Source organism: Saccopteryx leptura, chromosome 6 (assembly GCF_036850995.1).
Source record: "Saccopteryx leptura isolate mSacLep1 chromosome 6, mSacLep1_pri_phased_curated, whole genome shotgun sequence".
Taxonomy (NCBI): Eukaryota; Metazoa; Chordata; class Mammalia; order Chiroptera; family Emballonuridae; genus Saccopteryx; species Saccopteryx leptura.
Window position 1 is genome coordinate 110,739,545 of NC_089508.1, and position 19,353 is coordinate 110,758,897.

Sequence of the window (19,353 nt, forward strand, 5' to 3'; positions counted from 1 at the left end):
TTTTCTAACCGCCCACCGGTTCCACAGTAATGGTAATTTATAAAGTAGGGAAGTAACTTTGCTTTATAAAATTTATAAAGCAGAGTTACAGCAAGTTAAAGCATATAATAATAATTACTTACCAAGTACTTTATGTTGGATTTTCGCTAAGTTTGGCAGAATAAATCTTTATAAAACAACTTACTATAGTTAAATCTATCTTTTTATTTATACTTTGGTTGCTCCGCTACTGCCCACCATGAAAGCTGGAACGCCCACTAGTGGGCCGTAGGACCACCCTTGTGTAAAGGCTGAATTTCTACCAAAGCTACTCTTCAACTCCCTCTTGTGGCACAGTGGGAACATTGCAGCACCTCTTTGGGACCAAAATTGAATTTCTTTTAAGGCTGCACTTTGGCAGCATCTCCTGGTGCATAAACAGAATTGTAGCACAGCAACTCTCTGTGCCTGGCTTGTCTGCTGATTGTCCTCTTGGCTGCTTTCTGTCATCATCACTAACTGAGAGCAGGCACTGCAAAAACTGTCACATAGCAGAGCTATCTGCAGTGTCCATTAAAGATACTATCCTACTTTGCTGCAGACACCTAGGTGGCCTGCTAGTCTGGTGCATATTAGGGTATTTCTGTTTATATATGTAAACATATTTTCAAGTGATGGAAACATGGAGATCTAGGCAGTGAAATGAGCATTAATTAGTTGTAAGAGTTTCTGAGAATGTCACTTCTCACTATAGACTGGGGTTAAAAACTGAATTTCTACCAAAGCTGCTCTTCTAAGCCCTCCTTTGCAATGAGAACATTGCAGTCCCGTATCAGGAACAAATGCTGAATTCTTACTAACGGTAGCTGCTTCTTGTGCCACCCCAGGGTGACCGAACAACATTGCAGAACAGCAGCTCCATGAACCCTGCTAGCCTGCTGCTTTTACATTGTGCAGCTTTCTGGCATCATTAGTAACTTTACCGGGGAGCATTTGCTGTAAAAGCCGTCACATGGCAGAGCCATCTACAGTGTCCTAGTTAATAGTATCCTGCTTTGCTATAGACACGTGGCAGGCCTGCAACCCCAGGGTGTAATACAGTATTTCTCCACACAAATATTCATGTATATTTTCCAAATGATAAAATGTTGAGATCTAGGCAGTGATATGAACATGTATCAATTTGAAAAATTCCTAAGACTGTCGCTGCTCAACACAATATGGAGACTAAAGGCTGAATTTCTATCAAACCTGCTCTTCAAAGTATTTCCAAATGGTAGCTGCTTCCTGCACCATCTCACGGTGAATGAACAACATTGCAGCACAACAACTCCCTCTGCCCTGCTCGCCTGCTGTTTCTCCGACCGGCTGCCTTCTGAAACCAATAACTTCACCTGAGAGCAAAAATTGGCAGAAAGTGTTATACAGACATAATCCAAGCCAGACTGGGAGACCGGTTACAACAAATTTATTAACTTTACAAAGGATTTGGACCTGGCATTACATTCCCGCCTCTACAGAAGTTGCTGAACATTTGGTCTAGAACAGTGATTTTTAACATTTTGACAATCATGGCACACAAACTATTAATATTCTTCAGGACTCTGATCTATCAAAAAAAAAGGTATAATTTTTATTTATTCTCACCAGATGGCTATTGCTGTGTTGGCTGTTGTCATCCTTTTTTATTTAATTATCTAAGGAAAAAACTTCCGTACCCCTTACTAAATACTTTGGTATTGCATGTTTCAAAAATTCCTGTGGCATACTAGTTGAAAATTACTTATCTAATAAAGGAATACTTGCACTCCCAAGAGTATACTATTGGACCATTTCTTTAATCACTTAAAGGACCCTCAGAGAGATGCTGTACTATGACTTTAACAGAGAACCTGTGGGATGCTCCTTTCCAACAGAGTGGAGATATGAAGGTAATAACACAATTCTAAAGAATGTAAAATGTAGTTGAATAATATGGGGTCTCGGCCATGCCATACAACTCTCACAGGCCTCCCTGAATTTTTGCAATAGATTCAATTTTATTTCAGCTGTATGCCCCAGTTTCGATATGTATTTCAATTGTGCTGGCATCAGAACTGAAGAGGAACAGAGAAAGTGTTGTGATGGTGTCAGTGTTCTGTAAGCTGTCTCACAAGCTTCATGAAGGTCACATTTAAGAATAATATCACAGTGTATTTTTGTGGTTTCATGGCCACCTGCCTTCAACTCCAAAAGGTCCTCAACAACAGGCAAATCACCTCCTTGTCATGCTAAGACACCACCAAGTTGTACTTTTACAGAATATGCAACGTGTTTCCCCGAGGGTGGAGAGAGTCAGTTTTCAATAGAATAAGCGCAAATATTCTTTCTCCTAAGAGATAACCTGAAGGGCTGCATATTCATTCCCAGAATACACCTTCCAAGAACAGGTGGGAGTCCTTTGGAAAAGATGTCAGTATCATTTCTTCATTTGCAAACACCCTTGCGGCTGCATGTGAAAAATGCAGAGTTTGTAGCAACAAGGTACGTGGGTCCTTAAATTCTCTTCTGGGGCAAGTGATTATCTTCTGTGGAAATAGGCAGCACCCCTATTTCCTCCACTAAGAGAAATACCTGACAAATGCAGCACCCTCTAATGTCCCTCAGCCACCTTAACCTCTTTTCACACGTCAAACTCACTCTGCTACAGGCTATTGTACGTCTCTTTGTATTGATTGTTCTCAAAGCGCCCCGCTACACTTCCTCCAGGACTCAATTCAGATGTTATCTAATCCATGAAAAGGCATCCAGGACAACCTACCTAAAACATCCTGCACCTTCCTGACTGTTTTTGTTCATAGGCTCCTCAGTACATGGAATATAACATAATACCTTGTGTTTTGATTCTCTATCTCTTAGCAGAATGGAGAGTTTCTCTGTGTGTAATGCCTCACAGGACTCCAGACACACGAAAGCAACTGAAGCCCATGTGCTGATTGGGTAAGTACATCCCTGTGCATAGCTTCACATCATTGGACACAGTCTGAACTCGTAACAGTGGGCCACAAAGACTGATGATAAGAAAGAAGGGAAGAAACATCCCTGGCTGGTTAGCTCAGTTAGAGTGTCATCTGGAAACAACAAGGTTGTGGGTTCAATCACCGGCCAGGGCACAGAGGGTATAGAAAAGAAAATTGTGGAAAAAACAAAGCATTGTTGGAAAGATAAAGATTAAAGCTGGCACAGGAAATTGTGAGTATATAATGTATTGTGGGAATGAGAGACGTGTGGTGGAGACAGGTGGTCATGGGCAAGAATGAAGAATTGTGGAGCACTAGAAGCATATGGGTCACGGAAAGAAGGGAATTGTGGGTCAGAACAGAGAATGGTGGGATAAACAATGAATTGGTGTTGACAGGAGACAATGTGGGAGAGACAGAGGCAGGCTGCTCATTCAGTCAACTATGTTCCAAATAGGACATGACACTAGGAACTGTTCCCATGAAAGCTTCAGTCCCCCACATGCCTTGACTCCAACCTACACCGCGTTGTGTGCGGTAAACCAGATTGTGTACAGCTGAGTCCCCATCTGCTTGCTCAGCCCCTCTCCTTGGCCACTGCAGGAAAGGGCTGCTGAATTCAATGCTTCTCCCACCCTTTGTGGCTCTGTCCATCACTCTGACTATATCTGCCATTCTTCCACAAGCACAGTGTTAAACCTGCCCTTCCGCACCCTTCTGTGGTGCAATGGGAACAATGCAGTGCTGCGTGAGACGGAAGGCTGAATTTCGGATTACACTGCCCTTTGACGCTCTCACGCGGGGTATAAGAAATATTGCAGCGCAGTCTCTCTGTGTACCCAGCTAGCCTGCTGCTTCTCTACTCTGCTACCTGCTGATATTATCAGTAACTTCAACCGAGAAGTGCAAAATATATATATATAAATATTCTACTTTGTCTTCCTGGCTGGGCTACCACTCATTTGCATATTACAGTATTTCCGCCTAGAAATGTATATGTATATATTACAAATACAGAAAAAGTTGAGATCTAGCCACTGATGTGAACATGACTCAATTCCAAGAATTGCTGAGACTGCCACTGCTCAATGCAGCAGGGGCCTAAAGGCTGAATTCCTATTAAAGCAGCTGTACTTCACCCTCTTGTGGTGCAATGGAAACATTGAAGCGTTGCATCAGGACCAGTCTGGATGCTTTCTAGGAGTAGCTGCGCCATCTCTGGTAAATGAGCAGCATTGCAGCACAGCACCTCCCTGTGTCCTGCTCGCCTGCTGCTTCTTACTTGGCTGCGTTCTGGCATCAATAACTTTACCCGAAAGCAAAAATTTACGGAAAGTGTTGTTCAGAGAAAATCGAAGCCAGACTGGGAGACTGGTTACAACAACTTTATTAACTTTACAAAGGATTTGGACTGGGCATTACATTGCAGCATCTATAGAGGTGGCTGAGCATTTGATTAGAACAATGATTTTGCAATTTTTTGATTCTCATGTAATATAAAATAATTATTAAAACTATGCAGAAATCTGATCTGACAAGAATAGGTATAATTTTGATTTACTCACACCAAATGGGTATTGTTGTGCTGGTTTTGCCATCATTTTTGTTTAGACTATCTAAGGGAAAAGAAGTCAGTGCCCCCCACTAAATAGCCAAGTATTGCAAATTTTAAGAATTTTTGTGGCAGAGTGTTTGAAAATCACTGGTCTAGAAGAAGTATGTTTATTCCCAAGAGCATGCTCATGGGCCATTTCTCTAAGCACAGAAAGGACCATCAGGGAGACGCTGTAACATGATTTTGAAAGTGAGATTTTGGAAAGCCACATTCCGACAGAGTGGAGATAGGAGGGCAAGAAGTTAATTCTAAACAATGAGACATGTACAGTCATGGGCGATGGGTCAGAACTGTGCCACACCCTTCTCATAGGTCTCCCTAAATTTTTGGAAACACTCAACCTCATTCAGGCTGCAAGACCCATTTGTATTGTGGATTTTAATTGTGCTCACTTCAAAACCTGGAGAAGAAGAGAGGGAGTGCTGTGATGGTGCCAATATTCTGGCAGGTGTCTTGTAAGCTTCAAGAAGGTCACATTTAGATGTGAGATCACAGTGCACTTATGTGGTTCTCTGGCCTCTTCTATTCAACTCCAGGAGGTCTCCAGAGACAAGAAGACAACCCCTTTGTAGAACCAAGACACCTCTTAGTTGTCTTTACACAGATGATGCCACATGGTTTTTACAGGGTCTGGAATGCGTTATATCAATAGAGTAAAAGCAAACATTCTTTCACATAAGAGACATCCCGAAAGGCTTCTTAATCTTTCCAGGAACATGCCTTCATACAGAACTGTGTGTGAGTCTTTTGAAAGAGCTATCAAAATTGTTTCTTAATTTGTAAACACCCTACTGGGTGCCAGGTTCTAGGTTGCAGGTGAAGAATGCAGAATCAGACACCACAAGGCATGGTGGCCTTTGCAACTATTCCTGGAGCAAGTGACTGCCCTCTGTGGATATAGCCATCACAACAGTTTCCTCCACTAAATGGCCTGGCTGACTACTGCAGTCTCCTCTTGTGTCACTGAGCCACTCCAGCCTCTTTTTGTCTTACATCTAAAGCTCACCCTTTCACATGCTATTGTACATTTTTTCCCCAATATTTTTCTCATGGCTCCGTGCTATGCTTCCTGCAGGTCTCAAGTCAAATGTAATCTCGTCCTCGGGAAGGCATCCAGGACACCCTACCTAAAACCATCCTTTTTCCCTTCCTGTTTTTCTTCACAATCTCCTCAGTATGTGAAATAGAACATAATTTCTTGTATATTTCTTTCTGGCTTTCAGAAGAATGGAGAGTCTTGGTGTGTGTAATGACTCACAGGACACCTAGCACACAAAAGGTGCTTAAGAACCCATGCTCAGTGAATAAATACAGCCTTGTCTGTGGCTTCACAGCACTGGACACAGTCTGAACACATAACCATGAGCCACGAAGACTCATAAGTAGAAAAAAGAAAGAAACGACCCTGGCAGGTTAACTCAGCTATAGAGTCATCAGGAAACACCAGGATTGTGAGTTCAATCCCCAGCCAGGGCACATAAGTTATAGGAGAGTAAATTGTGGAAAAAACAAAGCATTGTAAAAAGTATAAGGATTACACCTGCTATGGAAAATAGTGGGTACATAGTGTATTGTGTTAATGAGAGAAGTGCAGTGGAGACAGGGTCATAGGCAAGAATGGAAAACTTGGGCCACTAGGAGCATATGGGTCGTGAGAAAGAGGTAATTGTAGTGCAGGAAAGAGAATGGTGAGCTAAACTAGAAATTGTGGGAGACAGGAGACATTATGAAGAATTAGAGGCAGGACAGTCACTTCAGTCAACTATGTTCTGAATAAGATATGGTGCTTGAAACTGTTCCCACTACAGGTTCTTTCCCTTACATGCTTGTGCCCCCCACCTACACCCGCTATGAGCTGTAACACAGATTGTGTACAGCTGAGCCCCCATCTTCATGGCCAGCTCTTCTCCTTGGCCACCGCAGGGAAGGCTGCCATCTTCAAAGCCTCTTCCACTTTTTGTGGCTCTGCCCACCACTCCTCCTGTATAAACCCTTATTTTGCAAAGCACAGTGTTGAACCTGCCCTTCTGTGCCCTCCTGCAGTACAATGGGAACATTGCAGTGCTGCACTGGAACCAAAGTCAGAATTTGTGATCCAATTCGCCCTTTGGCGTCCTCTCATGGTGCATGAAGTACATTGCAGCTCAGCCTCTCTGTGCCCTGTTTCCTTGCTGCTTCTCCACTCTGCTACCTTCTGACATTATCAATAGCAGTACTGAAAGTATTTTTCTAAAAGCTGTCAGTTGACACATCTGTATTCAGTGACTGCAAAAAAATAATATTCTTTATTGTCTACTTGGCTGTTCTGCAACTAAAGTGCATATTACATTATTACGGCCAACCTACACATTTAGACACACAGAAACAATTTTTACTTTACCAACTGATGGGAAGGTAGAGACGTAAGCAGATATATGAGTATGAATCCCATTACAAGGGATCCTGAGACTGTCATTGCCTAACACTGCCTGAAGGACCTAAGAATAAATTTCTGATCAAAGCTGCCTTATGGTAGCTTCCTGTGGTGCACAAAGAACACTGCAGTGCAGCCGCGCCATGTGCCCCACTCACCTGCTGCTGCTTCTTTCTGCTACCTTCTGACATCATCAGTAACATTAACAGAGAGCATTTGCTGTAAAAACTGCAACACAACAGAGCTGTGTGCAGTGCCCTCAGAAAATAGCATTCTGCACCCTGGCCTGATGGGGCAGTTGGTTAGAGCTTCATCCCAAGGCACAGACATTGCTGGTTCAATCCTTGGTCAGGGTACACATTCCTGTCTCACTTTCCCTGTCCACCTTCCTGTATTTCTAAAATTAGTTTTTTTAAGAAATCTTTTTTAAATAAAATAATATCCTGCTTCTCTACAGACACCTGGCTGGCTTGCATAACCAGTGATTATTACAGTATTTCTGCCTACACACACACACAGACACACACACAGACACACACAAACATAATATTTATTTTACCAGCTGATAGGACGGTGGACACCTGGGCACAAATGACAACAAAAATTTGTTCACAGCATTCCTTAAAGTGCATTGCTCAACACAGCAAGGGCACTAAATGCTAAATTCCCATCAAGCCTGCCTTTCTGAGCCCTCCGGTGGTACAATGGGAACATTGCAGCACCTTCTGAGACCAAAGACTGAATTCATTTTAATAGTAGGTGCTTGTTATTCCATCTTTTGGTGCAGAACAGCAGGTTCCTGTGCCTTGCTAGCCTGCTGCTTCTGCACTTGGCTGCCTTCTGGCATCATCACTAACTTTACTGGGGAGCATTTGCTATAAAAGCTGTCACATGGCAGAACCTTCTTTAGTGTCCGCTGAAAATTGTATCCTGCTTTGCTGCAGTAACCTGACTACCTGCTACTCCAGTGCATTATGCAGTATTTCTGCATATATATATATGTTTTTCCAAATGTTGGAAAGGTTGATATCTAGGCAGTGATGTGAGCATGAATAAATTCCAAGGATAACTGAGTCTGTCAAGTCTCAATACAGCAGGAAAACTAAAGACTAAATTCCTAATAAACCTCCCTGTTTCCTCATGTGGTGTAGCGGGAACATTGCAGCGCTGCATCAGGATCACAACCTGAATTCTTACAACTGGTAGCTTCTTGCTGCACCATCCATTGTAAATGAACGACACTGCAGCACAGCGGCTCCCCGGGCCTTGCTCGCCTGCTGCTTCTCCACTTGGCTGCATTCTGGCCAAATAACTTTACCCAAGAGCATAAATTTGCAGAAACTGTTATTTAGACAGGATCCAATCCTGACTAGGAGATTGGTTACAATAACTTTTATTAATTTTACAAATAATATGGACCTGGCATTTCATTGCAACATCTTCAAATGCTGCTGAGCGTTGACCCTTTCGACCCTTATGACACACAAACTAATTATTAAAATTATGAAGAACACTAATTGACAAAAATAATAATAGTTTAATTTTTATTTATTCACACCAAATATCTATTGTTGTTTTGGCTGTTGTCATTTTATTAGTTCGACTATGTAAGGGAAAAGAAGTCAGTGTTCCTCACTAAATAGTCAGGTATTGCATGCTTTAAAAATTCTTCAGGCACACTGTCTGAATATAACTGGTCTAGAAGGAATTTGTCCATTCCCAAGAGTATTCTTATGGGCCATTTTTCTTACAACAGAAAGGACCCTCTGGGAGATGTTGGTGAAACTGAGCCTGTGGGATGCTCCATCTTGACAGATTAGAGATGGGATGGCAAGAACAAGATTCTAAATCAGAAGAAATGTAGAGTCAGTGTAGATGGGTCAGGAAATGGCCACAACCCCCTCACCAGTCTCTCTGGATTTTTGGAAAAAATTCATCCTCATTCAGGCTGCAGAACCATTTTACCACTTGGATTTCGATTATGCTGGCATCCAAATCTAATGAGGAATAGAGAATGGGTTGTGATGGTGTCAATGTTCTGGCAGTTGTCTAAGAACCTTCAGAATTTTCGCATTTAAGAACAAGGTCACAGTGAATTTGTAGTTGCCAGGCCACCTGAATTCAAGTACAAGAGGTCCCCAAAAAGAAAAAGATCACCCCCATGTCAAACTAAGACATTTCCAAGTTGCCTTATCACAGATAATCCCTCATGATTTCCAGCAGGTTGGGAAAGTGGGTTATCAATAGAATAAAAACAAACGTTCTTTCTGCCAGGAGACATTCTGAAGAGCTGCATAATCTTTCTAAGAACAAATTTTCGCACAAAACTGTGCATGATGTTTTTGAAATAGGAGTCAGAATCATTTCTTTACTCACAAACAACCAGCTGGGTGCCAGGTTCTAGGCTGCATGCCTTGAATGAAGCAAGGAAATGCACAAAGCACGGTGTGTCTTTTGCAGCCACACATGGTGCGAGTGACTACCTTTTGTAGATATAGCCACGAGCCAGATTCCCTCTACTAAGGGCCTGGCTTACAACTGTAACTTCCTCTCAGGTCTTCTGGCCACACCAGCTTCTTTCTGTCTTACACTTAAAACTCACCCCACCACAGGCCATTGTACGTTACTTTTTCCCAGACTATTCTCATGGCTCTGTGCTTCCCTTCCTATCTAGTTTCAATTCAAATGTTATCTTATCCCTGAAGAGGCATCCAGGACACCCCAACTGAAAGGTCCTGCACCCCTCTGACTGTTTTTCTTCATATGCTTCTAAGTATGTGGAATACAACATAATTAGTTGATTTTTTTTTCTCTGTCTCTCATCAGAATGGAGAGTCTCGATGTGCATAGAGACTCACGGGACACTTGGCACACGGAAGGTGCTCAAGAACGCATGTTGAGTGGGTAAATACAGCCCAGTGTGTGGCTTCACATCACTGGACACAGCCTGAACCCATGGCCTTTGGCCACAGAAACTGATGAGTAGAGAGAAAACCAGGGATGGCCCTGGACTGTTAGCTAGGTTAGAGCATCATCATGAAACAAAAAAGTTGTGAGATCAATCCCGGGTTGAAGCAGAGACAGTATAGAAAAAGGAATAATGGAAAAAACAAAGCATTGTGGGAAAGATAAAGATTACAGCCACTACGGAAAATTGTGGGCACATAGTGTACTGTGGGACTGAGGGAAGTGTGGTGGAGACAGGTGGTCATGGGTGAGAATGGAGCATTCTGGCCAATACAAGTAAATGGGTCATGGGAAAGACATGTGTGTGTCTGTGTGTGTATGTGTGTGTGCGTGTGTGTGCACGCACTTTGGTTTATCCAGCTCACTCATGAGCTTCATCACTTTAAATCTCAGCTTCCCACCAGCGGGCTCCCAGTAACCTGTAGCTGCCAACGACCCCTCTCTCAAGGATCACATTGCCACAAAATTCCAAACGTTCAGTTCAGAGAAAAAGTCATAGTAACTCTTGTCAGATCGGTGTCTTTTAAACCTTTTCACATGCAGAGAAATAGATTTTTGCAAAGACTAAAGCTTACAAGGAATCGTCATATAAACAAATGACAGTGGTCCTATGGCACCCTTCATGATATATAATATGATGTGGATTGTATTAAAAGAAAAAGATGTTATTGTAACTGTTAGGGCTCCTGGAGTCAATATGAAATTCTAAAACCAAAAGGTGGAGGTCTCTGGGAAGTCTTCATCACTAAAACATCTAGCTTTTTAGCTTTTCGATTTATCGCAGCATATCAAAACATTTGGATATAAATGGCTAAGAAGCTGAAATCTACCAATAGATTATCTTGCCATCCCACAATAGTGTTCACTACACAAAAAGGGTGGGTGAACATTTCTATGAGCTCCAAACATAAACTACCCTGGTCAGACGTGATAACAGGTTATTGGACCTGAGGTAAGTTTGTATTTGATTACACTCTGGCATGTACACTTTTTCTGATTTTTGTGTGTAGTTTGGAATGAAATGTAAATCAATTCTTAGGTGCCTAAGGGATCAATTTGAGGTTGGTATTGCACAACGTAAAGATCACAGAACTAGTCTTTAAATGATAAGAACATCCTGGAGGAACCCACGTGGGTTGACTGGGTTCTCATCTTACCTTCTCTCATGTGAGCTGGATAAACCAAAGTGCGTGCACACACACATACACACACATACACACACACAGACACACACATATTTTAACCAACTGATGGAAAAGTGACAACAGATGCAGTGATGTGAGCATAACTCATGTTCCAGGGGTTCCTGTGTCACAGCTTAAAACAGTGTGGGGACCAAAGGCTGAATTCAGATATAGCTCTTCTTATGTGCCCATCCATGGTACAATAGGAACATTGCAGTGCCCTGTGGGTACCAAAGGCTGAATCCCTAAATGAAAACGACTCTTTGGTGCCCTCTCATGGTGCACAAAGACATTGCTGCACCGGCTTCCTGTGTGCCATTCTTAGCTGCTGCTTCGCAAACTCTGATGTCTTCTGGTATCATTCGTAACTTTACTGGGAAGCATTTCCTCTAAAATCTGTCACATGGTACAGTGTTTGCAGTGTCTTCTGGATATAGCTTCCTACAGCCCTGGCTGGAATGCTGGGTTGGTTAGAGTTTCATCTCATGGCACAGAGGTTGCTGATTCTATTTCTGGTCAAGACACATACAAAAACAGGTTTATGTTACAGTCCCACTTTTTCTCTACTCCTTCCTTTCTTTATAAAATCAATATTTAAGATATTTTTAAAAATACATTATTCTGTTTTGTTTTAGACACTTGGCTCGTCTGCAGCTCAAATACATATTATTGTATTTTGTCAAAATACATACACACAAATTTATTTTGACAACTGAAGGGATGGTGGAAGTCTAGGCTGTGATGTGAGCATAAATCCATTCCATGGATTCATCAGAGTGTCACTGCTCAACACAACATGGGGGATAAAGGCTGAATTCCTATACAAACAGCCTTTCTGCGCCCTCTGGTGTTACAATGGGAACATTGAAGCACCCCGTGGGCTCAAAAGGCTGATTTCTTCTTAATGGTAGTGGCTTCTTTTGCCATCTGGTGAGCATCATCAGGTCCTTGTGCCCTGCTAAGCTACGACTTCTCCACATGTGTGCCTTCTGGCATAATCAGTATCTTTACTGGGGAGCATTTCCTGTCAAAGCTGTCGCATGGCAGAGCCATCTTTAGTGTCTGCTGAAAATACTATCCTGCTTTGCTGCCGACACCTGACTAAGTTGCAACTCCAGAGTATATTACAGTATTTCTCTGTGCATATATACATGTACTAGAAAGCCTGGCGGTCATACGAAATGACTGCTGTTCTAGATATTATAAATTGTAATTAAAATGATTTGTGCAAAGGTGTCTGCTAATTCAAACTGAATTACCCAGGGCAGGCGGCGAGGATGCCCCTTTGCTTAGTGCCCCACGGGGTTCCCCCTTCTACTTGCTTAATTGCTTAAAGTAGAGTGCAATGAAGGAAACCACTGGCGGTACATTTCTTAAGAGCCACCGCTAGCTCAATAAATAAAGGTGATTTAAATAATAAAATGTTAATTCACATGTCAAAGATCTTTTTGTACACAACATTTCTTGTGTAGATCTTTCCATCATTTTTTACAGTGTTTCCATATGTAAACACTGTAAAACACTCAAGTTTTCTCTTGCAACATTGAGAAAATCCTTTCTTGCCACAGTCAAATTGATTAGTTTCTAACTTGAAGTTTAAGGACTGACAAGTGTTCACTTTTAATATTCATGTCACCAGAGGAATGCTTAAAAATTAAAGTTTCTCATTTGAAACTGTTTTAATCCTTTTTGCGTTTCGGTCAGCATTACTCTGTCGTTTTTTTGTTTTTTTGTTTTTTGCATTTCTCTCCTGCCTTTGTTCAAGGGACTCATTTTGTCGAGACAGGCTTTTTTGTCTTGCATCTGAGGCAAGCCTTGTTTCTCTATGCTCATCAGTCTCATTTTGCCGAGAAAAACGCATTTACTATGCGACTGAAGCAAGCCTTGTCTTTCTCTGCTCAGTGGTTTCTTTTTGTCGAGAAAGCCATTTTTGTGCAGCTTTAGCTCCTTTTCTCTCCTCTTCAGTGCTGTATTTTCTAGGAGGCATTCTTAAAAGAAATTACGTTAAGACGTAGTTTTTATGTAAAACAGATGATTGCCAATGCAAACAAATGTTCACCTTCCCCCTGACCCGCTCAATTTGCGTTCAGCCATGGCAACTTCACCCCATTGGCTAGTACAGTTACGCAAGCAACCAATAAGCTATCGGCGACAAACAGACACTTAAGCCGCATATAATAAAGATATTTTTCAAATGATGAAATCCAGGTAGTAATATGAACATGTACCAATTTTAAGGATTTCTTAGACTGTCACTGCTGAACACAACATGGGGGCTAAGTGGTGAAATTTTTATCAAAGCTGCACTACTGTGCTCTCCTGTGGTGCAGTGGGAACATTGCAGCACCCCATCAGGACCAAGGCTAAATACTTCTTAATGGTAGCTGCTTCCTCTGCCATTTTGAGGTGCTTGGAGCAACATTGATGCACAGCAACTCCCAGATCCCTGCTCACCTGAAGCTTGTTCACTTGGTTGCCTTTATGCAACAATAACTTTATCTGAGAGCAGAAATTAACAGAAAGTCTTATTTAGACAAAATTCAAGCCCAAGAGGGTGATTGGTTACAACAACTTTATTAACTATGCAAAGGACTAGACCAGGCATTACATTATAGTGTCTACAGAAGTTGCTGAGCATTTGTATACAACAGCAATTTAAAATTTTTTTGACACTTATGTCACATAAACTTATTATTAAAATTCTGAAGAAAACTGATGTTAAAAAATGAGTAGAGTTTTGATTTATTCACAACAGATGATTATTTTTGTGTTGGCTCTTCTCATTTTTTTTTACTTTGACTATCTAAAATAAAATAGGTAATTGTTTCTCACTAAATAAATATTAATGATTTAAAAAAGGTTTGTTTCACATGGTTTGAAAATCAGTGGTCTAGAAAAAATACGTAAATTCCCAAGAGCACGCTAATAGTCCTCTTTTCTAATCACAGAAAGGACCATCAGAAAGACGCTGTAATATGCTGATGAGTGTGAGATTGTGGAAAGCTACATCCAGCAGAGAGGGGTGGAAAGGCAAGAAAACAAGTGTAAAGAATCAGAAATGTAGAGTCAGGAGCTATGGGTCATGACCATGACATGGACCTTTCACAGGTCTTTCTGGATTTTTGGAACTGAGTCAACCTCATTCAGGTGGTGGGAGCAATTTACAATATGGATCTAGACTGTGCTGACATGGGAACCTGGAGAGAAAGAGAGAAAGGGTTGTGATGGTGTTAATGTACTGGCAGGTGTCTCATAAGCTTCAGGAAAGTCACATTTAGGAACAATATCACCGTGAATTTTTGTAGTTGCCTGGCCTCCTGTATTCAACTTCAGCATTTCCTCAAAGAGAGTGAAAACACCCTTGTCTAATTAAGACACTTCCAAGTTATTTTTTCCCAGATGATGTCACAATATTTCAAGAGGGTGTTGGGAGCAAATTATCAGTAGTATTAAAGTAAAATCTCTTTCTGCTAAGACACACCAGGAAGAATGGGTATGCATTTTAAGAACACGTCTTTCTTCAGAATCTGTGTGAGTCCATTGAAACAGGTGTCAGAATGGTTCCTCCATTTGATAATCTGCTGGTGCCAGTTTCTGGGCTACATGTAAAGAATGGAGAGACAAAAGCCACAGCGCACAGTGACCTTTGCAACCATGCCAATAGCAAGTGACTACCCTCTCCACAGAGGTATAGCCAGCACCTCAATTTTCTTCACGAAGGGGCCTGGCTGACAATTGAAGCCTCCTCTCGCATCCCCAGCCTCTCCAGCCTCTCTCTGCCTTACACCTCAAGCTCACCAGCCACAGGCCATTGTGTGTCTCTGTTAATTCAGATTATTCTAATCTTTCTGTGCTACACTTCTGGCAGTTCTCAATTCAAATGTGATCTCGTCCTTGCGAAGGCACCCAGGACACTGTACCTAAAACCACCTTCCTGCACACTCCTGACTGTATTTTTTTATAGCCATTCCAGAACGTGGCACAGAACACGATTACTTTATTTTTCCTCTGTATCTCAGCAGAATGGAGAGTCTCAGCTTGTGTAGTGACTCACAGGATGCTCAAAAACATGTGTTGAGTGGGTAAGTACAACCTGGTGTGTGGCTTCTCATCCACTGAACACAACCTGAAACCATGATTGCGGGCCACGGAGACTGATGAGTATAAAGAGGAGAAGAAACGGCCCTGGGCATTTAGCACAGAGAGTCATCAGAACACAACAAGGTTGTGGCTTCTATCACAGTCCTGGGCACAGAGCGCATAGAACATGAAATTGTGGAAAAAACAGAGTATTGTGGTAAAGATAAGGATTACATCTGCTTTGGGAAATTGTGGGTGCACAGTGTATTGTGGAAATGAGAGAAAGGTGGTAAGATAGGAGCTCATGGGCCGGGCAGAGAGAGGAAACTGGAGAAGGCATGGCCTGCTGTTCTCAAAGGGCGTTTGTTTTTTTCTTGAAAAGCAGAGGAGCAGTGGGGAGGAGCCTCGGAGGGGTCCCTGTGCAGTCAAGTGACACGTTAAGAGCAGTTACTTTGCTCTCTGTGAAGTAAACAAACTACAACTCTTATATACTCTTGTTAATCTGGAAGTGGGAACGGAAAAGTGCGGACTGGGGAGAGAAGGGAGGGAAGGCTAGGCAGGCAGGGAGAAGCCAGCTCCCTCCTCACGGGAGGGAACAGCCCCACCTGGTGAGCATTCTGGGAACTGTAAGTCAACCTGTGTTTGGATCAGAGAGGCAGGGATGCCTGCAAGGTTAGGTGATGGAATATGTTTCTGTTTGGCTGGTGAAAGTGATGTTCTGAGCATGTGCGGGAGGGAGGCAGTGTGAAGACGCCCTTTTGGGAGCCCCATGCAGCCCATCAAAAGGTCAGATGAACCAGGGGCAATGGGAGCATGCCCACAGGAAAGACATCTTACAAGTGGGGTTCCCAGGACCCAACAGATGAGAGGCTGGCAAAGAACGCCGTGGAAGCGTGCCTCACCGGTAATGCTGACAAAGGCTGAGAGCGTCCAGCCTTTTGGATAAGCATATTCTCCGCCTTCACACTGGGGCTTAAAGGGGGCACCCTATGTGACCTGCAAAACTCCTGGTCCCTTTTCCCCTGCTCAGTCCATGGAAAATAGGACATGATTCAGTTCTGAGGGCTATTGTGGCTCTCTGGGCCCCAGCCTACATTAGGCTAGGGAGCTGAGCACGGTGGTTCCATGATACACACATGGTCCTCAGACTTCTGACATTGCCCCCACACAGGTTACAGGCATTGCAACCTCCTGTGCAGTGTGGCATCCCCAGGATTAAGGCGAGTACTAAGCCCCACCAACCTTTGTTACCTGTTTGTAGAGGGCTCCTGCCATGGCCCAGACCTCCAGACATGAGAGCCTTTAGTGCTCTCCATGAGGAAGGTATTTACAGGTTCCGAATTGCCTGCAGATCCCCGTGGGCCCCCAGCAGCTCCTGCATCCCTGCCTGGCCAGTTGCTCCCTTCAAGACGCCGGCATTGTGTGCTCGTGTCATAACCCTCCCCACTTTCCTGCCAGAGTTTTCATCAGCACTGTACTGTGCCCCGGTGACTGGCTAGGTGTTGCCTTTATGAGCAGCTCGCTGTGGAGGTCATTGGTGACCATGAGAGATGGAGGAGAGCCGGCATCGCCCAGCCTAGAAAAAACTCATCTTTTTGGCAAAATGAGGATAGGCCACATCAACTGGCCCAGAATATAGCCTCTTTTTCTTGGGAAGCTTGACTGTGTGAGTCACTCAGCTGACACTGCCAGGCCATGTTTTGGCTGAGGCCCTGTGGGCACTACAGCCGGATGTGGGATGCCTAGAGACCTCATTGCCCAGCTTCTGGATGGAATGCGGTTGGGGGACCCATGAGAAAGCCTGCCATCAGCTTGGTGGTGTAGGAAACGGAGCTAACTCTGTAATGTTTAGCTATGAATAGTGCTGAGCCAGCTGTACCCTCCAACCCACTTTTCCACCCTGTGCAAATGGGGGATTTTAGTCTACATTTCCCTGTTCCTGCCAACATTCTCCATGCCCTGTTTGGAGCTGGGCATCCGGTGCAGCTGAGATGAGCGGGTCCACCCACAGGTCGGGCCCTGTGGGCATGGCTTCAGCATTTAGCCTACCTGCCTACCCACCCCATCTCTCCGCATAATTTTTCCACTTGGCATTCACGTTCCACATCGAATAGCCACATGAGCTAGTCGATCATCAACAAGACGCTGGTGTGGCCACCTCGCTCATCTCCATCCTGCAGAAGGGGCTGCAGTATGTGGAGGCCAAAATCAGCATCAACAAGGTACATGCACCCCTCCCCCCAGAGGGGCAGAGACCAGGCTCTCACCCCCCAACCCCATACCCTGGGGCCCTGCAGGGCCCTGGAAACAGGTTTAGTCCTGCACGCCAGGCTCTGGTTTCTTCTATAGAGTGTGCACGTTATGGGATGTGTGGTGGGGTCCTGTGGATACACAGCGGCGAGCTCTGAGACCACTTACACACCAGTGTTCTGCACATACATGGCTGGCCAGCTGCGGACCGATCATCACAGCCTCCCTCGCATCCTCACCTCTGAAACATACACTGCAGCATTAACCTCAGCGCGGGCGGTCGCCATGCACGTGCACATTGACAGAAGATGGCTCCCTCCCTGCTTTCTCTGCACCGGCCAGTGACACAGGGAGCCCGAGAGACCCTTAGACGTGTCGCAAGGGGAGCTGTTTTCTGCATTGGGGGAGGAGAAGGAATAACTATTGTGCTCAAGAGCATTCTAAGTGACAGGCAGTAAGACAACAGGGCCAGAATTATAAATTAGGAATGGGTTATATTTGCATGAATCCCTTCTCTCTTTTTAGGTTGGGGCTCAGTGTGCTGTTGGGCCAGTTTTACACCAGTGGGTTCATTTTTCAGTTTTGTTTTATAACAGCTTATTTCAGTACACCCTGTCCACTCCTCCACCCACACCTTTGTGTTTGCTCTCTGCCATTCTCCGAGGAAGGTGCCCAGGACCTCTTGTGACCTTTGTGCCATCCTTGGCATCTTCATTCGAGTCTCTTTTATGTATTCCATGCTTTGTCCCCCCGTGACCCGGCATATCGCTTTACGCCTGTCTTCCCTTTATGCGGTCACTCTCCTCCCACATGGCTGACGCCCTGCCATGTGTGCTCACAGCACCGCATATCCGAGGGTCCTGCCCTCCAGTGACCCCTCTCCCAAGTCGCCTGTCTCACCAGACCTCCAGACTTGCCTCTCATACTGTCTCCTATGTCCCATTTGCCTATACTTTCTCTTTGGCTTTTGAAGTCACAGGAGCAATGGACCCTTTGTTCTATCACATGCATTCCTGTGACATCTGCCAGAAACCCACATCTTTGGAAGGCACCTGACTTCCTGCTGATTTCTTCCCTGACCATGGCAACCTCTTTCTTTTTTACCTTGGAAATCTGGGGATCTTCCAAAAAAGAAACAAGTGATAAAAGGACAGGAGCCAGCTCCTCCCAGACTTCTGCCAGCGCTCAGTGCTTGTGAGACTGCCTCTCTGGTTTCTGTCCCTTGTGTATTGCACAGTTTTTGTACCTTTTCTGTTTTTGCAGAGGACAAAGAGAGACCCTGTCGGTTAGGTTTGCTGTCATTTCAAGTGAGACATGTGCTTATAGAGTTTAAACTAGGACATGTTTGGATGACTGTGGACAGGTTTTCTCTTTGCAAAGTAGTCATCTATTTGGGGCGTGAATATGTGGTGGAGACAGGCATGCTCACCAGTTGGTCAGTGTTGGCCAAAACCTGGACTGAGGGCGGCTCACAGCTGACCTGCTCCTTTTTACGTTTTGTGTTTTTGTAAGATTGCCTCCTTATTCCACATGATTATGACCAGCTGTCAGTTGGGGTGATGGTTCATTGGGTCCCCTTTAGCTGGGACTGTGTCTTCTTCTTGTTTCTAATTTCTAAAGTAAGGCAGCCAGGGTGCGTTTTATCCAGTGAGACAGAGAGGTGTCCTGGCAGCCCGCTCTCCGTGGTGCAGGCCTCTCTCTCTCTCTCTCTCTCTCTCTCTCTCTCTTTCTCTCTCCCTCTCTACCACTCTCTTGTGCAGGAAGGATGTTCCTGAAGACATGCCCTCTTGCCCTGAGGGGTACTTACTCTCAGGTACATCCCACACTGTCCTGGCATCTGAGCAGTTTTCTTAGCCTCGTTGCTCT

The 19,353-nt window shown here is 44.0% G+C and overlaps 1 pseudogene; it reads left to right on the top strand.

Moving 5' to 3' along the window:
• The first annotated feature begins 16,050 nt into the window (after nt 1-16,050).
• The window catches only part of LOC136377153 (F-box-like/WD repeat-containing protein TBL1X), a 98,686-nt pseudogene continuing 95,383 nt past the window's right edge, over nt 16,051-19,353 (top strand).